The 10101-nt window shown below is 49.9% G+C and overlaps 2 non-coding genes and 1 pseudogene across 2 annotated transcripts; all 3 read left to right on the forward strand.

The window, feature by feature from the left end:
- The first annotated feature begins 814 nt into the window (after positions 1–814).
- Positions 815–990, forward strand: LOC140397190 (U2 spliceosomal RNA; annotated as a pseudogene).
- A 6154-nt stretch (positions 991–7144) lies between these two features.
- LOC140397238 (U2 spliceosomal RNA) lies at positions 7145–7330 on the forward strand. Its single transcript, XR_011936778.1, has one exon. It is a non-coding gene; the product is annotated as a U2 spliceosomal RNA (small nuclear RNA).
- Positions 7331–8115: 785 nt separating this feature from the next.
- On the forward strand, positions 8116–8306 carry LOC140397532 (U2 spliceosomal RNA). The gene has a single exon (XR_011936967.1). It is a non-coding gene; the product is annotated as a U2 spliceosomal RNA (small nuclear RNA).
- The last annotated feature ends 1795 nt before the right edge of the window (positions 8307–10101 follow it).

The following is a 10101-nucleotide window of genomic DNA, read 5'->3' on the forward strand; positions in this document are numbered from 1 at the left end:
GTGGAGGACGTTGGATGGTTCCCTGAGCAGACTGCCAGAGTCATCTGGCAGAATGCCTCATCACCAGAACTTTCAAACAAGCACCAGGACCTAGCTTGGCTGGTGGTGAGAAAGGCCCTCCATGTCAGATTCTTCATGCACACCCGAAGGCTCTGCAACAATGCACGCTGCCCTCGGAGTGGCTGTGGGGGAAATGAGACGGTCACACACCTCCTTGTGGAATGTGCCTTTGCAAAGAAGGTCTGGAGAGAGATGCAGTGGTATTTGTCAAGGTTTATCCCAAACAGATCTGTGACACAGGACTCTGTGCTCTACGGACTGTTTCCAGGGACACACACCGAGACAAATATCAACTGCTGCTGGAAGGTCATCAACTCGGTAAAAGACGCTCTTTGGTCTGCCCGAAACTTGCTGATCTTCCAGTGCAAAGAATTGTCCTCGACCGAGTGTTGCAGACTGGCACATTCCAATGTGCAGGACTACGTGCTGAGGGACGCACTCAAGCTTGGGGCATCTGCCGCCAAGGCGCAATGGGGAAAGACCACTGTGTAAAGTCTTTCCAGCAAATGTACACCAAGGGGCGCGTAACAGTGTAAAGCCCCTCGGTCTGGGCAACCAACACTCCAATGTATAAAACAAACATGCCACTGTAAATATTTAAGAAGGAATTGTAATGTAAAGAGTGATATGTGTACGACAATATCAAAATTGAATGAAAGAAAGTCAAGGCAGCATGTAACCCTGCCGGAAATGTACAGCCAAGACAATTTGAAATGTTTCTGTAATGCTCATGATAAATTTTTATGAATAAAGTATATTTTTTTGGAAAAAAAAACATCTGTTCTTATCAGTTTAATATCTGATATGTCCTCAATCTGGGGACCGAATATTAAATTGATTTTTAGGACTCGGAGATGGTTAAGGGGCTTGCTCCTTCCGCTCCACGCATCAACCTGGTCTTGCAGTGCTTCCAGGAATGGTGCCTTCACCCCGCTTTGGGGCGAAAATGTATAAAAGCAGAAAATGCCGCAAAACCTGCCTACCCCTTTTCTCTGTTGTCCAGTTGCCTCATCTTGACCAATTTAAAGCGTTTCAAGCTCCAAAGCATTGCTAGCTTTTCTGCTGGCGGGAGCTTCGTGCACTAATGTTGCGAGTCGATGGACTCGAGGACTTTCGGCAGCCAGGCTCCGTTTTCAGCTGATATGCCGCACAGATTTCCTGCTGCTTTTTACAGGCCACTCACCCTCACCCTCGGATGCCGACTTGCCTTCTCCTCACTTCAGTTACCACATCCCTTCATCCTGCACAACGGGATACTGTTGCGACAGACTGAACGGCATCCTGTTTGGATGTAGGTATACCTTCACGGCGTCTCTTTTAGTTCTCCTGACTCCACGACCAACACGCCAGGGTGGAGCTCAGGGAGACTAGACATTGCCCTCTGTTGGATTCCGCCAGTACTTGCTGTTTGCACGGATTGCCCTTTGTTCGGCAAAGGTGGAGATGACTTCGACTCCCTCCATTGGGTGTCACTGGGCCTTCAGAGCGTCTCCATTTCATCTGGTGACGACAGGGGACGGCTTGCCAGAGGAAGTCTTCGTGTTGTGTTTTACTGGTTCTGCATGCACAGACTCCACCGTGCTCGGCCAAGCTGGATGTCTCTTGACCAACAGTGAGCGTAGACTAAAAGTTCCAAAGCACAGTCGAGCGCAGCAAGGTGCACCTGAATGTCGGTGGACGAGGAGGACATGAGCCATTGCCGGAAAATATGGGCGATCGCTTCTCGGCCTTTTGGCTAAAATCAAGTGCAGTCTCATTTGATCGAGAGAAGCTGAGGATTTCCATGTCGATCGTGGATTGGACAACTCGGAGGGATTGAAGTCGGCAAAGAGGAAACGTTTGGAGCTTGGCTGCTATTGGTGAATCTACATGCTGGCCTAAACCTCGGGTTTATGCCTAACGCCGATACAGTTTCACACCCAACGTACGAGCTATGGATGCAGCTGCATCCCGACCACCAGGCTGGGGAGTGCGAAACACTGTCCGAGTCACAGTAAAGAAAACGGAGGGAGAGTCACCTTTGGACCGGAAACACTTCGTGAAGAGGGTGCTGCTCGAGTGTTGTGGGTTTAAAACAACAGAGATCTTCTGCTTGCAAAACTTCCCCAAGAATGGTTTCTTTGATGTCACCTTCAAGAGCGTCGCAGCGTGCATCAAATTCTTGAACGTCTTCAAGGAAAAAGGAAACCAGAGTCCCCTGTCGATCCTGACTGCGGAGCCTCTGTTTACGCTACCGGCACAGCGAAATCGGGTTGTTACACTGCACACGTACAACCCCCACGTCCCTGTGTCTGATGTGCTCACGTTCCTCGCCAGGTACGCTCAGCTGAAAAGTGACAGCGTGCAAGTGAAAGACACCTTCGGCATCTGGACAAGTGAGCACCAGGTCAAGGTGACCCAAAGAATGGACAGCAAAGGAGCCATTCTGCATCCCCCCTCCAATTTCGCTATTGGAGTAAATCGTGGCTACCTCTACTACGTGGGACAGCCACGAGTATGCCACACCTGTGGCAAAATGGGGCATGTTGCCGCAAACTGCAGTGTGACCTTCTGCAAGAACTGCAGGCAGGAGGGACACATGACTAAGGACTGCAAGGAAGACAAGTGCTGCAACCTGTGTGGGGAGGCCGGCCATCTTTACAGGGCCTGCCCGAAACGCGGGGCGACATATGCACAGATCATCAGCAGCGGAGTCAAAAAGGCGACCAGAGAGGAGGAGCATACACCCTCCACCGAAAAAGACACCACGGTTCAGAATGAGGAAAAGCAACAGAAGGGCCCCCAACAAAAAGAGGAGGCCCCAGCACCTCCTGACAACCCAACCCCAGCCCCATCTAATGAGGAACACACAATGGAAGAGGAAGAGGATGGGACAAAGAATAAAGAGCCCTGGGAAATCGTGAACAGGGACAAACGAAAGATAAAACAAAAACACAAACTGAAGAACCCCCTGAGGGGTAGTGGCAAAAAGCGACACCTCTCAGCCGGCGCACTTAGTGCCGACACCTCATCCGATGAGGGAAAACAGGACAAGAATCGGCCTCAGATAAAGAGGCAAAGCACCAACGTGGAACGGAAGGCACAGACCCCCGCCCCCCCAGACCACCGACCGGGAAGAAAACAAGGTCACAGACCAACCCTCGATAGCAGCGAGCAGCAACAACCCAGGTGAAGACCGGCCTGCAACCCCAACACCTACTGACTGCCACGACGAACCCCAGGGCTACACCACCCCCCCCCATTGCATCTGCATCAAAATCACTGGGCCAGTACGGACCAGAACAGTTTTCCCAGCCCTGCAACTGTGCTAAAGTTTGCGAGCACCACCGGCATGCTTGGGAACATTCAACAGCTGGAACAGCCATCTGTATAGACTCTGGACTCTTGGTACTGGTAAATCTATCTTTTTATAATGGGTTTAAAAATTGCATCCATAAATGTGCGAAGCATCAAAGATACTTCGCGGTGTGTAGCCACACTCAACTATTTGGCAAATGTAAAAGCTGACCTACTGTTCCTGCAGGAGTGCGGAATTCCGCACCTCAGCAACTACAGGCGCTGGTCGAGCTGGTGGTCCCACGGGCCATCCATCTGGTCAGGAGGAAACGACTGCCGTTCCTCCGGCCTGGGTATTCTGCTGCGGGGAGGCAACTTCACCATCTCCGACGTTAAGGAGGTGGTGGGCGGGCGCCTCCTCGTAGCAGACGTGAAATACAAAAACACCCCTCTCAGACTTATTAATGTGTACGCCCCGGCCGTAAAAAGTGAGCGGCTGGCAGTTCTTCAGCAACTCCCAATGCTGTTGGCCACCTCCAAGCCGGCCATCCTGGGTGGTGACTTCAACTGCATCATCGATGCGGCTGGACGATCCAGCAAAGCCGACAGCAAACTAGACGCCACGTCCAGACTCCTGATGGAAACGGTAAAAGACGCCAAGCTGCTCGACGTCTGCAGCAACCCTGCAGACGGCGCGCAGCGTCGATACACATGGTCACGGCCAGACGGGTCCGTCCGCTCCAGGATAGACTTCTTTTTTGTGTCCCGAGCTTTCACGGTCAGGTCCACCGACGTAACGCCGGTGTTCTTCTCTGACCACTGCCTCCTACTGGCCGACTGCCACCTGCAGGAAGACCAGGGGGTAGGCAGGGGGACGTGGAAGCTAAATGCAAAACTGCTGACCCCTGAGAACATCGAGGAACTCAGGAGCGATTACAAAGGTTGGAGAACCGTGAAAACCCTCTTTGAGGCCCCACATCTCTGGTGGGAAGCAATCAAGGGGAATATCAAGAGGTTTTTCATCCTCAAGGGCGTTCAAAAGGTGAGAGAGAGAGACGAGGGGTCATGTCCAGGCTCCAGAAAAGTATGCAAAATTTGCTCCAGCTGCAGTCGATGGGGGTGGATGTCAAGGAGGATCTCCAAGAGGTGAAGAGCCAGCAAGCCTCGCTCTACACCTCGGAGGCCTCCAAGGTTATCTTCCGTTCCAGAGTCCGCTCTGTGGAGCAGGACGAAAAGTGCTCACGCTTCTTCTTCCAAAAGGTGCACAGAGAGACCTCTGTGATCAGCAGCCTGAAGGAAGAAGATGGCTCTGAAAAGTCATCGCAGTCTGACATCCTGAGGATCAGCCAATCCTTTTATGCCGGACTGTATGACCTGAAGCCAACAGATAGCACTGTTTCCCAGACCTTCCTGTCGACTATCACGGAGGTCAGAGGCGACAGCGAGCTGGAAAACCTGGACAAACCACTAACTCTGGACGAGCTGACAAAGGCCGCCAAGTCCTTCGAGACGAGTAAAACTCCCGGAAGCGACGGCTTACCGGTTGAGTTGTATTCGGCTCTGTGGGACTGGATGGGCCCAGACCTGCTGGAAGTGTACGAGAGTATGCTTCTGGAAGGCAGCATGTCAGAGTCCATGAGGAAAGGCATCATCACCCTCATCTACAAGCAGAAGGGGGAAAGGGAAGAAATTCGAAATTGGCGACCCATTTCACTGTTGAATGTGGACTACAAAATTCTAGCAAAGGTCATCGCCAATCGGGTCAGGTCTGCTCTGGAGTCGGTGATCCACCCTGACCAGACCTGTGCTGTACCCGGCAGGAAGATCTCTGATAGCCTCGCGCTACTCAGGGATACGATCGCATACGTGCAGGACAGGGGGGTGGACACTTGCCTCATCAGCCTTGACCAGGAGAAGGCTTTTGACAGAATATCGCACACCGACATGATGGATGTGCTCTCCAAAATGGGGTTTGGGGAGGGAATTCGCAATTGAATCAAACTGCTCCACACAAACATCTATAGCGCTGTCTCAATCAATGGGTGGAAATCAGAAAAGTTCCAGATCAGATCTGGAGTCAGGCAGGGCTGCCCTCTCTCCTCTGCCCTTTTTGTGTGCTGCATAGAACCTTTTGCCGAGTCCGTCAGGAGGGATCCGGGTATAAGAGGAGTGACGATCCCAGGCAGTGGAGGCATGCAAGTCAAGGCCTCCCTGTACATGGACGACGTTGCCGTCTTCTGCTCGGATCCTGCGTCTGTACGCAGGCTCTTGACCACCTGCGACCAGTTTGAACTGGCCTCTGGAGCCAAGGTAAACCGGGGCAAGAGCGAGGCCATGTTCTTGGGGAACTGGGCCGACCGGTCCTTTGTCCCCTTCACTGTCAGGTCAGATTACCTGAAGGTGCTGGGGATATGTTTCGGAGCTGCTGGGGCGTGCACCAAAAACTGGGAGGAGCGCATAGGAAAGGTAAGACAGAAACTGGGCTGGTGGGAGCAACGCTCCCTCTCCATTGCGGGCAAAACCCTGGTCATCAGGTGTGAGGTACTCTCGGTGCTACTGTACGTGGCGCAGGTCTGGCCCATAACCCGACCCTACGCCACAGCAGTCACCCGGGCCATCTTCAAATTTATCTGGCGATCCAAAATGGACCGTGTCCGAAGGGACACCATGTACAAACCTCTGGAGAAGGGAGGGCGGAACGTACCCAACGCCTCCCTCATCCTGTTGGCCACCTTTGTGTCCAGCTGCATCAAGCTGTGCGTGGATCCCCAGTATGCAAACACCAAGTGTCACTACATACTGAGGTTCTACCTGTCCCCGGTGTTGCGAAGGATGGGCCTGGCCTCATTGCCGCGGAACGCTCCAAGTAGTTGGACCGTACCGTACCACCTGTCCTTTGTGGAAAAGTTTTTGAAGGAAAACACCTTTGACCACAAGGCAATGAAGCAGTGGTCAGCACGTAATGTCCTCGAGGCCCTCAGGGAAAAGGAGACCGTGGAGGACGTTGGATGGTTCCCTGAGCAGACTGCCAGAGTCATCTGGCAGAACGCCTCATCACCAGAACTTTCAAACAAGCACCAAGACCTAGCTTGGCTGGTGGTGAGAAAGGCCCTCCCTGTCAGATTCTTCATGCACACCCGAAGGCTCTGCACCAATGCACGCTGCCCTCGGAGTGGCTGTGGGGGAAATGAGACGGTCACACACCTCCCTGTGGAATGTGCCTTTGCAAAGAAGGTCTGGAGAGAGATGCAGTGGTATTTGTCAAGGTTTATCCCAAACAGATCTGTGACACAGGACTCTGTGCTCTACGGACTGTTTCCAGGGACACACACCGAGACAAATATCAACTGCTGCTGGAAGGTCATCAACTCGGTAAAAGACGCTCTTTGGTCTGCCCGAAACTTGCTGATCTTCCAGTGCAAACAATTGTCCTCGACCGAGTGTTGCAGACTGGCACATTCCAAGGTCCAGGACTACGTGCTGAGGGACGCACTCAAGCTTGGGGCAGCTGCCGCCAAGGCGCAATGGGGAAAGACCACTGTGTAAAGTCTTTCCAGCAAATGTACACCGAGGGGCGCGTAAAAGTGTAAAGCCCCTCGGTCGGGGCAACCAACACTCCAATGTATAAAACAAACATGACAATGTAAATATTTAAGAAGGAATTGTAATGTAAAGAGTGATATGTGTATGACAATATCAAAATTGAATGAAAGAAAGTCAAGGCAACATGTAACCCTGCCGGAAATGTACAGTCAAGACAATTTGAAATGTTTCTGTAATACTCATGATAAATTTTTATGAATAAAGTATATTTTTTGAAAAAAAAAAAAAAAAAAAAAAATCTGTTCTTATCAGTTTAATATCTGATATGTCCTCAATCTGGGGACCGAATATTAAATTGATTTTTAGGACTCGGAGATCGTTCAGGGGCTTGCTCCTTCCGCTCCACGCATCAACCTGGTCTTGCAGTGCTTCCAGGAATGGTGCCCTCTCCCCGCTTTGGGGCGCAAAATGTATAAAAGCAGAAAATGCCGCAAAACCTGACTTCCCCTTTTCTCTCTTGTCCAGTTTTCTCATCCTGACCAATTTAAGGCCTTTCAGGCTCCAAAGCATTGCCAGTTTTTCTGCTGGCGGGAGCTTCGTGCACGAATGTTGTGAGCCGATGGACTCGCGGACTTGCGGCAGGCAGGCTCCGTTTTCAGCTGATAGGCCACACAGATTTCCTGCTGCTCTTTACAGGCCACTCACCTTCACACTCGGATGCCGACTTGCCTTCTCCTCACTTCAGTTACCACATCCCTTCATCCTGCACAACGGGGAAGTGTGGCGACAGACTGAACGGCATTCTCTTTGGATGTAGGTATACCTTCACGGCGTCTCTTTTCGTTCTCCTGACTCCACGACCAACACGCTAGGGTTGAGCTCAGGGAGACTAGACATTGCCCCCTGTTGGATACCGCCAGTACTTGCTGCTTGCACGGATTGTCCTTTGTTCGGCAAAGGTGGAGATTTCTTCGACTCTCTCCGTTGGGTGTCACTGGCCTTCACAGCGTCTCCATTTCATCTGGTGACGACAGGTGACGGCTTGCCAGACGATGTCTTCCTGTTGTGTTTTACTGGTTCTGCATGCTCAGACTCCACCGTGCTCGGCCAAGCTGGATGTCTCTTGACCAACAGTGAGCGTAGACTAAAAGTTCCAAAGCACAGTCGAGCGCAGCAAGGTGCACCTGAATGTCGGTGGACGAGGAGGACAAGAGCCATTGCCGAAAAATATGGGCTATCGCTTTTCGGCCTTTTGGCTCAGATCAAGTGTAGTATCTGTTCTTATCAGTTTAATATCTGATATGTCCTCAATCTGGGGACCGAATATTAAATTGATTTTTAGGACTCGGAGATGGTTCAGGGGCTTGCTCCTTCCGCTCCACGTATCAACCTGGTCTTGCAGTCCTTCCAGGAATGGTGCCCTCTCCTCGCTTTGGGGCGCAAAATGTATAAAAGCAGAAAATGCCGCAAAACCTGACTTCCCCTTTTCTCTCTTGTCCAGTTGTCTCATCCTGACCAATTTAAGGCCTTTCAGGCTCCAAAGCATTGCCAGTTTTTCTGCTGGCGGGAGCTTCGTGCACGAATGTTGCGAGCCGATGGACTCGCGGACTTGCGGCAGCCAGGCTCCGTTTTCAGCTGATATGCCACACAGATTTCCTGCTGCTTTTTACAGGCCACTCACCTTCACACTCGGATGCCGACTTGCCTTCTCCTCACTTCAGTTGCCACATCCCTTCATCCTGCACAACGGGGAAGTGTGGCGACAGACTGAACGGCATTCTCTTTGGATGTAGGTATACCTTCACGGCGTCTCTTTTCGTTCTCCTGACTCCACGACCAACACGCTAGGGTGGAGCTCAGGGAGACTAGACATTGCCCCTGTTGGATACCGCCAGTACTTGCTGCTTGCACGGATTGTCCTTTGTTCGGCAAAGGTGGAGATTTCTTCGACTCTCTCCGTTGGGTGTCACTGGCCTTCACAGCGTCTCCATTTCATCTGGTGACGACAGGTGACGGCTTGCCAGACGATGTCTTCCTGTTGTGTTTCACTGGTTCTGCATGCTCAGACTCCACCGTGCTCGGCCAAGCTGGATGTCTCTTGACCAACAGTGAGCGTAGCCTGAAAGTTCCAAAGCACAGTCGAGCGCAGCAATAGCGCACAACAGTCCATGAATTGTATTTAAACAGTGCCCTCGAGTCAATTAAATGCATTTCAACAGTGCCCGATTGTGAATCAAATGCATTTAAACAGTGCCCTACAGTAAACCAAACGTTTTTGAACTGTGCTTTCTAGTAAATCAAATGTATTTAAATAGTGCCCTACAGTAAATGAAATGCATTTAAACAGTGACACAGTAAATCAAATGTATTTAAACAGGCGCTGCAATAAATTAAATGCGTTTAAACAGTGCCCTACCGGAAACTAAATGCATTTAAAAAGTGCCATGAAGTAAATCAAATGCATTCAAACAGTGCCCGACAGTGAGCCAAATATATTAAATCGTGATTTATAGTAAATTAATTGCATTTAAACAGTGCCTGACAGTAAATCAAAAGTATTTAAATTTGCGCCTTGGAATAAATTAAATGCGTTTACACAGTGTCCGACACGAAATCAAACGCATTGAAACAATGCCCTCCAGTAAGTCAAGTGCATTTAAACAGTGCCCGGCAGCAAACTAAAGGCATTTAAACAGTGCCCTGCAGTAAATCAAATGCATTTAAACTGCCCGACAGTAAATCAAATGTATTTAAACAGTGCCCCAGAATACATCCAAAGTATTTAAACAGTGTACTGCAGTGAATAAAATATAATTAAATAGCGCACAACAGTCCATCAAATGTATTTAAACAGTGCCCCAGAATAAATCCAAAGTATTTAAACAGTGTACTGCAGGAAATCAAATACAATTGAATAGCGCACAACAGTCCATCAAATGCATTTAAACATTGCCCTCGAGTCAATTAAATGCATTTAAACAGTGCCCTACAGTAAATCAAATGCATTTGAACAGTGGCCTAAAATAAATCAATTATATGTAAACGGTGCCAAATGTATTTAAACAGTTCTTTATAGTAAATTAAATGCATTTAAACAGTGCCGACAATAAATCAAATGTATTTAAACAGTGCCCCGACAGTCAATCAAATGCGTTGAAACACTGCGCAAGAGTAAAACAAATACTTTTAAACAGTGCACCACAGTAAATCAAATGCATTTAA

This window comes from Scyliorhinus torazame, chromosome 20 (assembly GCF_047496885.1).
Source record: "Scyliorhinus torazame isolate Kashiwa2021f chromosome 20, sScyTor2.1, whole genome shotgun sequence".
Taxonomy (NCBI): domain Eukaryota; kingdom Metazoa; phylum Chordata; class Chondrichthyes; order Carcharhiniformes; family Scyliorhinidae; genus Scyliorhinus; species Scyliorhinus torazame.